The following is a 16,638-nucleotide window of genomic DNA, read 5'->3' on the forward strand; positions in this document are numbered from 1 at the left end:
AAAACAAAATATATTTTTGAAGTTATATATATATATGGGACTCAGAAAATTAAATATTTTTTTTATTCTCAATGTTAGTAGGACTAAGTTCACAAAATAAGTTTTTATGCTACATGGTCTGTGAAGATTGTGTAAGTGACTTTGTTCAAACAAAGCAAGCAAATTTGTTAAAGCAAACTAAGCCCAAAAGAATTGAGCAAATGTGTTCCCTGTAATTCTTGTTAATTCTTCAGTGTTAAGAGACCTTTTTTTGTACAGTTTGCACAGTGCATGATGAAAAGGGATCCTCATCTTAACTAACATGAAACAAGTCTTAACTAACATGAATTAGTTAACAGTGATAAGAATTTCTGGACATGGTATTTGTTAAGCAGAATTTTTATTCATAGTGCATTAAAGAAAAGCAGTCCATAATCCTATGAGTTTCACACTCAGAATGAGGTGGGGGGAAACAGCAAAAAAAAAAAAAAAAGTTAAATAAAGCAAGTGACCTTACTTTACTGAAATGTAATTAAATAGAGAATTAATTAAATAAAGAAGAATAAATTAAGAATTGTTATTGAGAATAGAGATTACTTGTTGAGCGCTGCTTCTGTTCCATACAATGTACAGTATTTTCTGAGTTCTGTCTGAAATAATCCTGACAGATCCTCTCAAAATTATTTTTTGTCTCTTCTAATGTTGCATTATCACATGCCTCATTTTTATTTTTGTTTTCTTTTCATATCTGTTTCTATTACTTATAGTTGAGGTTTTACATGCTACATCTTATTTATAAATATATATTTATATATATACATAACTAAGTTATGATTAAAGACCTTTTGTCATTATTACATGTTAGATCAGGCAATAATTTGCAACTTTGGAAGCTGTTTAGGTACCATGGAAAGAAATCAGTTAGAATTGAACAGAGAACAATGCTTTTTCCTGAGTATTTATCTTACCAATTAAGGAAGTGATGTTCTATACACATAGCTCAGTGGAAGACTTATAGTACTGAAAAAAAAAAAAAAAAAAAAAGATTTACTGTAGTGCAAACGTATCCCATGAAATGGAGATAGCATGAGAGGTTTTCTTAAATCAGCCTATATATTCATTTATTACGTACACGCTGTTAAAATCATAAGAACAGATATTCAGCTAGACCAATTTATCAAAGCTCATTGTCATGGGATATTAATCTTCAGAAGCAGTGTAACTCAGTTAGTTTTCTGAAATTTTATGCTAATCTCATTTAATAATTTGATCTTCTTTCTCTCAAATTTTAAGTGAAATCTGAGTTTTCAGAGTAGACATTTGTTCTTAGCTGTGCAGTTCCTATGAAAATGAAAACAGTAAAATTCTGGACCATAAGTCATAATCCAAATAACACTGTAAGGATATCTTAAGGTGTGTATTGGTGCCACAGGATAAACCAAGCTCCTACCCTGTGAGCCTGTATCGGGCAATGGAGTCTCCAGTCTATCATTAGACAAATTTGCTGCCTTTGAGGAAACTCATTAAATACATAAGTACATATGCTTAAATACTTTACTATCTTGGGATAACAATAACAACAAAAGTTTTTGCCTCGGAAATAAAGAAAATATCTGTCCAGAACTTCCTGACCAGAATCTATCACACCCAAGTCACATCCCAGTGATCCTGTTTATCCTTTAAGGGTCTGATTTAGTAAGTGTACCTCAGTAACACTCAACTCACTCCTTTAGTAGCTGACTCCATACCAAATGCACTAGCTGGTGCAAAAATCACTAAACTGTAGAAGTAATGTCCCTCTTTTTAAAAATTAACTCTTTGGAGTTACAGGGAAAAAAAAAAAAAAAAAAATGATTCCTCTTGGTGGTTTTCATATAACAGTCTTTTGTGTCTTGGTAATATTTATCTAGTCTTTGTATATTAACATCTTAGAAAAATATTGAAACAGAAGACTGATTAATAAGGTAGGGCTAAATGATAAGAGAGGAACATCGCTCATGGCACGTGCATCTTTTCTCAGAGATTCCACACTGTTGTTGTAGGCAGCTCCCTGATCAACACGGTTAACCAACTTTTTAGTTTGGACTTATGTCTAGTGCCATAAGCTCTTCAGTGATTTTCAACATTTAGCTCAGGATTCCATAATCCTCCGCAAGTCTTAGCTGCCTAAATGCTAGGCAAGGTAATATACAACGCTGCAGTGCCTGTCTACACACAACAAAAATACCTTATTTTGCTTATAGAAAAAAAAATAGGCTTCTTTTGCCTATTCCAGTTAATAAACAGGCTACACACATAAAGCAATAATTTAGAAGAAAACTACCGCATTGAAAGGTTATGACTAAGGCAACTTATTAGGTTACAGAACTTATTAGAATAGGAGTAATATATGCACATACCACTGGCTATGCTAAAAATGAAAGTTCCCAAACTAGCTCTTTGTGCTTCTGATAATTATTTTTTGCATAAGCAAGTGGATCAATCAGCTCCCACAAGAGAATCATCTAACCTAACTGTTGAAAAACAAATGCATTATTTAATTGTATGAATGCAGTACTGCTCAAAAATATGGTAAGTCAAGCATGCTAAAGCTATTTCCAATATGATAACTAGCAATTTTTAGTATTAATCAGCTGGAGGTGAACGTAGGCCTTTGACCTGCCAGGGACAGGCCAATTTTAGAGTGTTACAGACATTCTAAAAAAAGATAAATATTTCCATATAAATAAATATGCAAATAGTCTACAAAATATCATGACATTATGAATTTATATAGTACTATTCATCTTAAAATGTGCAAAAGATTCATTAAAACATTTAAGTATATGCATAATGCTAAAGTTCAAGTCATAGCTATAATAAAGAATATAATTTGACTCTTCTATAGTTTCACTTCAGAGTTTGTGTAAACTTATAATTAAGCAAGTGCTTAAGCGCTTTGCTGGATCTTGGCCTAAGAGCTTAATGATTATTTTACAGTATAATGACATGTCCAGTATGAAGGGAAACAAAACCTCTGTCTGTAGAACTTATTTGCTATGAAAAAGTCTATCGGTATGTTGCATGATAATCAGTTCAATTCAATGTACAGTAAATTGGATCATTGTTATTAATTTTCTCATCTCCCAAGCAATTCATGAACCATTTTTAGAATTTCAAAAAAACAGCTCATGAATCAGACAAAAAAAAATTAAATAAAAACTCAACCCACAATGAGATGATGAGTCAGAGTTCTTTTCTGTAGCAGTGTCGACCAAAGTACATCTGAAATCTAATGAGGATTGGCACTGATGCAGAAAAGGCCATGATGAGCATGAAACAATATGTTGAATTTACATGTTAAGACTTTTTGTTGGTTTTGGCAATTTCACTGAAGATTAACTAAAAATCCATAAACATCTGGATGAGAAGAGAGAGTGGGGGGTGTCACTTTATACTAAAATGATGGAGTTTATATTGGGATACAATACTATAAATGGAAGAGGAAAGTAGTTTCTTGCACAGCTGTTTCCAATTTTGTTAATCTATATTTCAGGCCAAATTCACCATGGAATTAAACCACACATTTACATTGATGTGTATGTGTCTGAATTAAAGATATGGGGAAAAAACTTTTGAAGATCACTAAATCTCAATAATACTTTGGAGGTATTTAGTCAGCTTTATTTTCAGAAGACAAAATTAGCACGTACAGCTGCTATTTGCAGGGCTGTAGTTTTTGAAAGTGAAGGACTAAGTTTTCAAAAGGACATTTGCACATTTTTAGGCCCTGAAAAATTGGTGCAATAAAGGCTGTTCAGAGTTAGAGCTTACATTTCAGTCTGATAAAATATTTTTGTTCGAAAGGTTCTATGTAAACCTTTTGAACTTGAAGTTGCTGAGTATCTTCGAATCTCAACAGTAGTTTTTAACAACAGGTGCGTATGCATATAATAGCTAGGATCCAGCAATGATTCTTATGGTGTATTCTGAAAGCATGAGAGTATGTCCCTTTGCATTTCTTTGTAAAACATTAATTATGCATACCCAAAGGTTTTCCTGTCCTTATGAAATAAACTGAACTCGTAGTCAAAAACTATATGTTTGCCTCAGTAAAAAGAAAGGAATAAACATATCTATGAGGTGGAGAATAGGGTTTCAATAATGATGATGATGAGGCTCATAAAATTATTTTGTGCGTACTGAGATTGTTGCTAAGATTTGCTTTTTAGCATGTATTAGTAAGGGTATTACTGAGATCTGTATCTTATAACAAAAATAATTTGAGATAAAGTGCACATGCTGATCTATGTTAATAAATTGTTTTTCCATACAATATGGTAAACATTTTGATGGTGTCATTGGTTTTGCAGCACTCAAAGGCAGTACATCATCTTTAGACTGAAAAGTATATTTGAAAGAATAGGTGTAGTTTCATATAATTAAAAAACTAAAGCAAAACAAAACATAAACAAATCAAACTATCTTCTTTCTTTTAACAAGTAGCTTTAAAATTGTAAGCAAGTATTATTCCTTACTGGAGATCTTTAATCTAAAACTTTGCATGAAAAATAACAGAGAAAGCTTTATGGTTGTTGTAGTTTATGCAAGTGCTTTAGTCACAGAATCACAGAATTGTCTAGGTTGGAAGAGACCTCAAGGTCATCGAGTCCAACCTCTGACCTAACACTAACAAGTCCTCCACTAAATCATATCATTAAGTTCAACATCTGAACGTTTTTTAAAGACCTCCAGGGATGGTGACTCCACCACTTCCCCATGCAGCCCATTCCAATGCCTCAAAACCCTCTCAGTAGAGAAGTTCTTCCTAATATCCAACCTAAAACACCCCTGGCACAACTTTAGCCTGTTCCCCCTCATCCTGTCACCAGGCACATGGGAGAATAGACCAACCCCCACCTCTCTACAGCCTCCTTTAATGTACTTATAAAGAGCAATAAGGTCACCCCTGAGCCTCCTTTTCTCCATGCTGAACAAACCCAGCTCCCTCATCTGCTCCTCATAGGACTCGTTCTCCAGACCCCTCACCAGCTTCGTTGCCCTTCTCTGGAGTCTTTCGAGCACCTCCATGTCCTTCTTGTAGCGAGGGGCCCAAAACTGAACACAGTACTCGAGGTACGGCCTCACCAGAGCCGAGTACAGGGGGACAATCACCTCCCTAGCCCTGCTGGCCACACTGCTTCTTATGCAAGCCAGGATGCCATCGGCCTTCTTGGCCACCTGAGCGCACTGCTGGCTCATATTCAGCCGACTATCCACCGATACTCCTAGGTCCTTCTCCACCTGGCAGCTTTCCAACCACTCATCTCCCAGCCTGTAGCTCTGCTTGGGGTTATTGCGCCCCAGGTGCAGGACCCAGCACTTGACCTTGTTGAACTTTATACAGTTGACCTCAGCCCATCAGTCCAGCCTATCCAGATCCTCCTGCAGAGCCTTCGTACCCTCGAGCAGATCAACACAAGCACCTAATTTGGTGTCATCTGTGAATTTACTGAGGGTGCACTCGATCCCCTCATCCAGATCATCGATAAAGATATTAAAGAGGACCAGCCCCAGTACTGAGCCCTGGGGAATGGCTCTAGTGACTGGCCTCCAACTGGACTTGACTCCATTCACCACGACTCTTTGGGCCCAGCTATCCAGCCAGTTTTTAACCCAACGAAGCGTACGCCAGTCCAAGCCACGAGCAGAAAGTTTCTTGAGGAGAATACTGTGGGAAACGGTGTCAAAAGCCTTGCTGAAGTCAAGGTAGACCACATCCACAGCCTTTCCCTGATCCACCAAGCGCGTCACTTTGTCATAGAAGGAGATCAGGTTCATCAAACGGGACCTGCTTTTCATAAACCCATGCTGACTGGGCCTGATCACCTGGTTGCCCTGCAAGTGCTGCGTGATGACACTAAAGATAATCTGCTCCATGAGTTTCCCTGGCACTGAAGTCAAACTGACAGGCCTATAGTTTCCCGTGTCTGCCCTCTGGCCCTTCTTGTAGATGGGAGTCACATTTGCTAGCTGCCACTTGACTGGGACCTCCCCCGATAGCACAGGCTGTTGATAGATGATAGTGAGCAGCTTGGCCAGCTCCTCTGCCAGTTCTCTCAATATCCTCGGGTGGATCCCATCTGGCCCCATCGACTTGTGTACATCCAAGTGCCGTAGCAGGTCACCGACCGTTTCCTCACGGATAGTGAGGGTCACATCCTGCTCCCCATCCCCTTCCACCAGTTCAGGGTACTGGGTATCCAGGGAGCAACTGGTTTTGCCACTAAAGACTGAGGCAAAGAAGGCATTAAGCACCTCTGCCTTTTCCTCATCTTTTGTAACTAGGTTTCCCCCTGCATCCAGTAAAGACTGGAGATTCTAGTGTTACAGTTAACTGTAGATCACTTGTCAATATTATTCTGTGTGGGTCTAATCCAGAGCTTCATATATAAGAAGTCCTTCAGACTTTGGCAGACCACGTTCAAGCTTTGTTAGAACATGTGTACAGCATGGCATAGTGAAAGGAATTGAGTCAGGCCAGTTATTAGAACTACTCTGTATACAAAGTATTAAGTAAATATGCATCAAACACTGAGTGGTGGTACTGATTATCATGTGTTATTGCTTTTAACAGACATTTATGAAGTATTGCTTTCTGCTGATGTTTTGGTTCCAAAAAGAAATACTATTATAAGCATAGCAATTGATTTCAGAGAGTCTTGAGATTTTTAGATCAGGTTTAGTTTGCTTCTTTTAATTCCATGACTAATGAGTTCATAATTTCATTATCTTTTTTCCCCTGTTGTTGCACACTTGAAGCTATTGAACACTGCCGAAGTTGGACATTGGTTGATACAATCTTATCTCTTTTCCTTAAAGAAGAGATTTGGAGAGAAGATACCACAATGTTAGTGCAACTAATAAGTTTTGAAGATTATATAAAATGATTTACTCTGCTGTTCAATAAAAAATAAATCGTTACTATAGAAACTACAAAATCACATGATTTATGTGCTACTTGGAAGAGATAGGCTTTTCTTTACAGAGTGATACTTACTAGTGTGGGGCTGTAGAGTTGATATGTTTAAATCACTTAAAACAGAATGTTAACAACAGATTACCATGGATTTTAAGAAAAGGACATTGTTTACTTGATGAAAATAATGGCAAGCTATTTTTCAAGCTGTAGATTATCATGTTTTTCTTTAAAGCTCTAAGATTCTTTACATTTATAGTAGAAACTTTTTGTTCTAATAGATTGTACATTAGTGCCTAAGCTTTTTTAAAAAAGAAAAAAAAATGAAATGAAGAAAAATAACTGCTTTTTGTTGTTTGTGTTCCTAATGAGTTCTTTGTAGCTGTGTGGTTTTGAACTTTAAAAGGGAATGACTGAAAAAAAGGGAGTTAGAAGGCAAAAGTAATGAAATAAGAATCATTTCCTGAATGCAAGATATTTCTGAAACAATTGAACTGTCATAGCACTAAATATCAAGAAGTCAGGAAGGGAAGTTTAAAAAATATGTAGAGAAGTTCAAAAGTTTATTCAAGCAAAAGTATTTCTCAAGCTGGGAATTCAACCCAAGAGAATTTAATGCAAGGTATGAAAGTGATAGGGGTGAGATGCATAAGGGGTGATCAGGACACCTAACAAGATTTGCTGTCTGATTAGAATTCTGCTGATTTCTAGACATTGTTGACAGACAGCTGACACCCTTTAAAAAAAAAAAAAAAAGAAAAAAAAAAAGTGATTCGTATATAAGGTATTCAAAAGTTAAATATGACTCAGTTCTTGAGGTAGAGATTTAGGATCCCAGATCTGTGTGTACATCTTAACTCAGATTTGGACCAGATGTGGTCATCTGTTCTGTCCCCTCTTTCTTTTTAACTTTTTGTGTGAATTAAGGTTTCAGATGACTGGGGAGTGGTATGTTGGCTCTTGTCCCAGAATTTAAATATAGCCTAAGTGAATTACTATATAGACAAGTGAACTGTGGAACTCCTTGCTAACAGGTTGTGATTACAAGACAAAAATCTAAGATAAGACTGGGGAAGTACTCAAAAGACAGCTGTATGAATTGCTCAGCAACAAGTTGTGTAAGTATTTTTACTCATCACTAGGTGACACACTATGATCATGTAAATGTCATGTAATGGAACTGCAACACCATGTCCATTCTCATGTTTGTGTGTGCACCTCTGAGATTCTGGCTAATGGTTGTGATGTTGCTAGTGTAGAGGTGGTCTCTTTGCTTGTAATAAATGAGGAGGTTTGTGGTCAGAGCAGCGGGCTAAATGTGAACCACCCTTTTGGCTTACTGAGGAAAAAAATCCAAGTTTCATTCTGCCTTTCTCCTTGCAAAGGTATTACAGTCTTGATAAGACTTCGAGGTTGGAGCTCTATTGGTGTGATTGTTCAGTCATATCCTTCACTTATTCATGGACTATTAGCTCTTATTTAATTTTCTAGGTGTTTTGGAAGTTGAATTTTGTAAGAAGTTGCTTTTTTGAGTAAATCTTTTGATTAAGCCTTCTGAATGGAATTGACTGAATAAATATATAGCATTTTGAACTCATGCACATCCAGTTTGTTGATTGGAGACTATTGCAGTAAATCACCTTTTAAATACAAAATCAACATACCATCATTAGATTACAATAATTTTGTAGAATGACATTTAACTCAGTTTTTCATTAAAACTACTTTTTAATTATTTTATTTCTTTTAAACAAAATGGAAAAAAAAAGCTGTTCCATCTGTTGTTCTTATCTATTTGCTTTTTCCTTTCAAACAATTTTGCCCTTCTGTTTTTCCAAAAATAGTTGTACTTAACTAGCTAAAGAATGAAGCTACTGTGCAACTTGCCACATCTCTCATAAAATTGTTACTGTTCTCTCTATTGTTTTATTATCAAGCCAGAAAGGAAACATTTAAGCTTAGTGTTTCCTGCAGTCCTACTGTAGGTGCTGTTTTGTACATTTCAGGTATGATGGTTAATATAAACAGCACAGAAAATCACATCACGCAAATTATTATCTTACTTATCATTACTAAAAGCTGTATTCATGGTTTTAAAGAGTTTCATTACTATTTAATCTTTTATTTGAAACTGAGCTGCCTGCAATGGTCAGAGTCAATCTCCATGGTAATGGAATATTTGCTAAAGGGTAAAACTTAGAAATCTCATTCCTAAATTCAATGTGATTTTTTTTTCTTAAATGTAATTGAGACTGAGATCAAAGATTTACAAAAGCAATTGCAAAACAAAAAGTATAACTCTTAGTTGCATTTGTTACTGAATATCTATTTCCAAAACCCCATGCAATTTCCTTTATTAAAACAAAGAATTTTAAGCAGTGATAGACATAATGAATCTTGACAAAGTGAAGGTTTTGTGAATGCGCTAATGACAACCATTAAGAGGCTAATGTATTGTGGCCTGACTGAAACCATGAAAAGGTGATTAAACAAGCATTTGAAAGACTTATGCAAACAATATTTTTTAAAGGTTAAGCTGTCAAACTCATGAGACAAATTAGGTGGTTTTCCTCATAGAGGGGTCCAGACTCAAGTCCGATTTGATATTTTCATAGATGATTTGAATGGTGGGATGGGCAGGATACAAATTTCCAAATGAGACAAAGTCACAAGGAGCTGCTAACCTGTCAGAAGTTAAGATGCAAATTTTAAATTAACATAAACTAAAATGATTTAAACTAAATAATTGCAATTAAATTAGTACAAGTATTTTATTTAGAAAACATCAGTAAGTGCAAAATGAAGATTACTGGTGAACTAATAATTTTGTGGAGGAGGATCTGAGTACAACATCATGCTGTGATGGAAAAAAACTCATAATAGCTACATAAATAACAATATTTTATTTAAAGACTGTTATATTTTGAAAATATTTTATCTCTTCAGTACAAATGATACCTTGAGCCCAAAAGGAAGAAGACACAGAAAATAAAAATAATCATTAGAGGTCTGGAAAACATGGTATTTAAACAGTCATTCTGAAAGAACATTTTGTCTCTAGCTCAATCTAGAGACAAAATCACACAGAAATAACAGAAATACCAGGCCACTTAAGTGTTCAGAGGAAAACTGAGTGGGATAAGAACTCTTCGTTATGTTCATTGTGGGTGATATTGGTTTTAACTAGACAAAGCATAAAAGTTATATATAAAGAAAAAATACTTTAGGAAAGCATGAAATGTGATTATTTGGCAAAAAAAAAAAAAAAAAAAAAGTGAAATACTTCATCGGACATTTTAGAAAACAAATAGGAAATGTGGGGAATGATTGATGCATTTTGCTGCACGCAAATGGACAAGAAAATCTATTCAAGGTCCTTTCCTCTATTTGAGGAGAAGAGACAAAAAGCTAAATAATTTAAAACAGCTCAGGAAACTTGCAAAGGAGTAGGAAAATGCAAAATTGAATTACAAGGGGGACCAGGTGCCCTTGTGTAGTTTACTTCCAACCACATGTGACCGTGGTGTTTAACTAAGGCTTAGTATAAAAGCAAGTGCTCTCCAGCACCCTTTGAGCAGAGCAACCATGAAAGTGAAATCAACCTCTGGATCCTGGATAATTTTTGTTACATTAAAGGGTGGAATTGACGATATCTACTTGTATTATCCTGAGAAATTAATTTTTATATGCATTTTACATGCACTTACCTAGAAATGCAATTTTGGGTGCCACAATATAAGGGTATAAAACCACTAGAGTGTGTCCAAAGGAGGACAAAAAAGATGTTGAAATGTCTACAAGAGCACCTGAGCGCTTTGTTTAGCCTTAAGAGAAGACTGAGGCTCCCCATGAGGCATGTAGGCCTCATGGTGGCCTACAGCTTCCTCACGTGGTGAGCAGAGCAGCAGGTGATGAGCTCTGCTCTCTGGGGACAGCAACAAGACCCAAAGGAACAACATGGAGCTGCAACAAGGGAGGGTCAGAATGGGTATTAGGAAAAGGTTCTTCACCAGGAGGTTGGTTGGGCACTGGAACAGGCTCCCCAGGGCTCCAAGCCTTCTGGAGTTGAAGAAGCATTTGAACTCTTAAACCAACTCTTGTTGGTTTGATGTTTAATGTTTAGGTAGTCCTGTGTGGAGGCAGGAGTTGGACTTGATGATGCTTGTGGGTCCCTCCCACCTCAGGTTATTCTATGCTAAGAACAATTCTATAATATAAATAGTTGCAATTAACTCGTTTCCACATCCTTGGTGAAAAATGTATAATTCCTAATTCCTTGGCAACAGAAAGAATTTTACTCCAGCTCGTGATTATTGAAGAACAAGCCAAACTCTATGTTGTGGTTCAATTGCTTTTGTACAAATCTTTCTAAAGTTAGTGCTACAAACTCTTTACAATTGGTGATGGTGCAAAAAGCTGAAAAGTAGAATTTTATTTTCAGTTTCCACATGAAGTCAGAAGTGTTAGAAAGTGTATTGCTTTCAGTTATAAATAGAGAAAAAGTATGGGCAGAGTTGAAAAGAAAATAAAGATGGAACCCAACAAATGTCATTTGGTAATGTAAGTTTTTGACTATAATTGCAATTTAGTTTGGGGATTTGTGCAAGCTAACTAAAACTGAAACAGGCAAGAATACTTATATAGTACTTTTAACTTTCAAGTTATCTTTAAACATAGGGGTTTTCCCTGGAAGGATAGCTCAGAATATTATACAGTGCAAAGAAACTCCGTATTTATGATTTCACCTCAGAATACTGTGGAGACAGAATTTTTATCAATTAAATTTAGTTGCCATGTGTACAAAGCATGGGAATATCCATAAACATAATCTTTTGTAAAACAAATATTCACTATTTGAAATTCAGACAATGAGTGATTTCACAATCCAACCCCTTTTTCTTTCAAGTTTCTTTAAGATATCTTGATTTCAGAAGTCAGGAACTGCATGTTCGTTAATGTAAAAACAAAACAAAACAAAAGAAAACTATCAGCTATACACTTAGTGTGTTTGTGTGCAAGGCCACAAATTGCTGGGCAAAATTTCAGTTTACTACAAGAGACACCAGACTGATTGCAGAGACGTTTCACGTTCATAGTGTAGACTTCTATAACTATTTTCAAATGTACCCCAATTTTCGTAATTTTTATGTTATCACTATTTTTTTTTTTTTTTAGAAAGGATATTTCACAGTCTGCTCTAAGGGCTCTATATTTCATCAAAGCAGGCGGGGACTGTATGATGTATGTTTATTAGCTTCAGAAGCACATCTGTGAGCTCAGATTGGTTGAAAGGTCATAAACACAATGAATGTTGCTAGGTAACAGTGCCTTTTAGTCAATTTAGTTGTGAAAATGAAAGGTTTTTTTGTACAAAGATAGGCTATTTGGATAGTACAATGAACAGTCACTTTATTTTGATCTTCAGTGCTGTAATTTTAAAATAACAAACCATTTTCCCTTGAGAAAAAAAAATAAAAAAAAATTCTCTATTTACTTTACTAGAAAAATTCAAAGTCATAATAAAAATGAAAGCTGAAAGAGAGGAAATTAAGCTTGTACCCGATTAATGAAAGATTCATTTTTGTTACTCATGGCTTTTAAATTCAAAGTGAGAAATACTAATTGCTAAGGAGATAAGATCTACTGAGATAAAGAGATAAGATCTACTAATTATTAAGGAGATAAGATCTACTCAGATCTTATCAGTAAAACCTATAGCAGTGCAAAGGAATCATAAAACAACAAACATTTTCCTCTTTTAAAACATTTGCTTCCTAAACCAAACAATCTACGTGAAAGCAATCATTGCACTTTTCAGGGGTCTTGACTCTTGTACTCTCTAAAAGGATTAGCCTTAAAGAAAACAAACTTTTACTAAAGCAGTAGGATTCAGAGTATGCATTTGCAAGTTGGATGAGCTATGCAATAGTAGATGGATGTAACTAAGTTCAAAGTTTTTTATTTGTTTGTTTGTTTTCTTCCTGGTTTTGTCAAAGATTGCATTATTTCTATGGATTTTTAAACCCACATAATATCATACTTGAGATAGAAATTTTATACAATGGCTACTTAATGTTAAAAGAAACACTGCTCTGAGAAGAGGAGCTTAAGCTCATTAGTTTCACTCAAGACTAATGTGAGGTGAAAATTTAATTTATGCTTTATACTTTTGTGCAGACACATACCAGCTTCACTAGCAGAGAATGGCATAATCAAATTCAAGATAATTTAAATGGTCTGTTTCCTCAGGGTGTTCCTTGGGATGTTCCCATGGCTTAAAAGATATAAAAGTATAAACCTAAATATATATATTTGAATAGTGTTGTAAAGATTTAACAACAAATCTTGAAGAGGTGTGTATCTGTATGAAGGCAATGTAGTTATACTAATGTATGGATCAGCTTCTTCCTTAATGTGATCTGATATCCTGAAAAAGCTATCACAATTTTAAATTGCAAACAGTAGGATGATGTCTGTTATATCTGTATTGCTGCTTATCTTAGTGGTATACTTGTCATGTGATCTGCCCTCGATTTTAAGGACTTTCACAGAATTCAGTTCAAGTAGTGGCTACAATTCCCTTTGCTTGTTTTAACAGCTGCTTCTTCAACTGCTGGTTATCATCAGTATCTATTATTGTCTCATGTTTTTAATAAAAATACACCTTTAGGTTTCAAAGGTTAGCTTACTGTTTATTTTAATCCTTGTGATATCATTAGGCATTGACATAGACGTAGGAATGTCTGCTCTGTGCATCCCAGCCAAGAGTTCTCATAACATCTGTTAGTTTAATTCTAGAGCACATAAATAAATTATGCTTGTCAACTTACTGTGACTTTTTCACCCTATAATAGAGACTTGTAACTGAAGTTGATTCTGTTTAAAATGATTGAACATTTTTGGGGGGAAAAAAAAAAAAAAGAGAGTTCGTAGAGAAGTAGATATCGTCTACATTATTGGTGATACACAGTGTTACTGTACAGCAGTCTGGTTTGTGGCTAGCCGTTTTGCCCCTCAACCTGCTTGCTCTGCTGAGGTTGATTCTGTCCATTATGCTATCTGTTCATTAGCAGTTCAAGGAAGATATTTCAGATATTTCTAAAAGGTGGGTGATGATGATGATGCAGGGCTGAATGCTTCATAGTTGTGCAGTGAAGCTGTATGCATTTCATTATCTTGTTATCAACACATCTGCTGATGCAAGAAAACTTTTCAAAATCAAAACTGATTTGAACAAGGACGAGGCACTAGCTCCAACAAATTATAGTATGATAGTAATCTTGTCTCAGTCCTACTGTTATCTAGTTTTCCAAATAGTTTTTGTGTTATTGATGAATTCTACAATTTGTAGCTACTTACTGAATTCTATTAAAAATAAATTTTAATATGCTGTGACATTTATCTGCTTGCCTGAAATTTTAATGCTGCTTAAGTTCTTGCCAGAATAGGTTGCCAGAATAGGTATCTTGGAAGGTAAAGGTAATCTGAATTTCAGTATGACAATAACTTGTTGTTCGGCTAAAGACAGATTCAAGTATAACATAATATGTGTGAATTGTTCTATTGGAATTCAGAGTAATATTTAAGCTGATAAAAACCGGTTCACCTGTTCCAATAATGATTTTTTTTTTTTTTTTTTTTTTTTTTTTTTTGTGAGAGCTAGTGCCATGTATCCTCTGGAAACCAGGAATCAGTTTTAGTGTTTAATTTTCCTCAGGGTTAAAATGTGAAGATTATCTGCAGCTTTTAAAACTTTCTGGTAAATTTTAGATATTACACTTAGCCTTTTTTTTTTTAATTAAAATATTTTTTTTGATGTAGTAGTACATTGCTTTGTGCTGCTGGGTACTACATCAATTACCCATTTGTGTTTTCACTTGTCAGATTGGTTCATCTAGATAAATTTAGCTTCATGATATTTTTTTCACTTATAGTGTTCTAACACAAAAATATAATTCAGAATCTAATTTGCACTATGAAATTTTGTAATAGAAGAGAAATCTTTAATTTGGGCTCTGTAATAAGTCATGGACTCCATGAAAATCATTCAGAAAATAATTGAATAATTTCACTCAGAAAATAATTGAATTAAAAATATTATATAATGTTAACAACAGTATTAAATATTTATCAGAATAGATTGATTGAATGACAAACCAAGGCCAGAAAGAATGTTCTCCATAAATTAATATAAATTCTACCCAAAACAAGCCATAGTTTCATTCTTGAATTAATTCTAACTGCAAGTGCAGTGACTATGACTTGTGACTTTCAGAAATTATTTTCCTCCTTACCTTAAAATGTGCTGTGCTTGCAAATTAGCTGTTCTAAAGGTTGAGTATCTTCCAGTTACGGCTTTTTTAAATACAGAGCTAACATGATCTAGATGTTTCTATTTTATATTCTTTTCTATATATGTGCAAGTATTATTTTAGCCACTTTAGGTTCCTCTTAGGTATTTGGCAATGTTACTGTTCACATGTTCTAATCTTCATGCCACTATTTCTGTCATGCCAGGAAAAGTGTTTTGCAGATTTATAGTAATCTGGACTGGGAAACTGATCTGGCAGAAAAGTAGTCAATGGGAAAAAAATGTTGGTAGAAGTGGAAGGAGGATGACAAAGTGGCAAGATAGGGAATATTTTCCCATTCTGGCATATATTTGAATTAATAGTGAATTAATAGCAGGTTTAACCTCATCATTATGCTACAATACAATGGAAGCTTACTTTCAGATGATTGTTTATTCTGATTTGTGCAACCTTCATAAAACTCAATGCTTCTGAAAGCAAAGGTCATTTCTCATGGAAATGTATCGTGTTGTATGCTGTAGTAGTATTTTAGGTAGTAGGGAATCTTAGCCTAGAAAAGCATCGGATCATCAAACAAGTAAACAGAAGATTTGTAAACAACCTCCTAGATTTAAATAATTATGCTCTAAATTTCAAAAGCAGACATTTTTTACAGTGAGATGTGGTTAAGGTTAAACGCAGGAATGCTTCTCTTTTGGCCAATAGGCCAGGTTTCAATATTTACTAGATGGGCTTACTTATTCACACAAGTATCCCTGTTCTGCTGTCATGTGACGCACCTAACTGTATCTATAATTGCAGAAAATGACAGTGGATTTGATGGGCAATCGGTCTACTTAGTGATAGCATGAGTCTAGATTTCTCTGGATGTTTGTCCTTTTTACATTGGGTTCAGGAAGCATTTACACTGTCTGATCCTGATTCTTATGGTTATGACTGTTCTGTTTGTACAGTACATTCCAAGACATAAACAGGATTCTTCATAAAATATTATCATGTAATGCAAACCGTAAAGATTTACTCACTTCCAGTTTCAACACTGCTTCCTAATCCCATCTTTCAGCCAAAGAATGGCTGTAATATATTAGCATTCACTTTCTATTTGTTAACCCCAGAATAATACTGCAAAACATAGATCTACATACAACTACTAAGGACTGACATTTACCTCTTCAACGGTTAGAAGCTAAAAATGTGGTTCCCATTTCTTACATCAAGACATAATATTTGAAAACAGACTTCTTATATTTTCAAAAGATTAATCAAGAAAATCTAAATTCATATAAAACTCTGACAGTGTTAATATGTTATACATGTTATACAGAAAACACTAGTTCTAGAACATGAAAAGAAACACAAAATTGGACTTCCTTCTCTGCTTCCTCACAC

Source organism: Aythya fuligula, chromosome 5 (genome assembly GCF_009819795.1).
Source record: "Aythya fuligula isolate bAytFul2 chromosome 5, bAytFul2.pri, whole genome shotgun sequence".
Lineage (NCBI taxonomy): Eukaryota > Metazoa > Chordata > Aves > Anseriformes > Anatidae > Aythya > Aythya fuligula.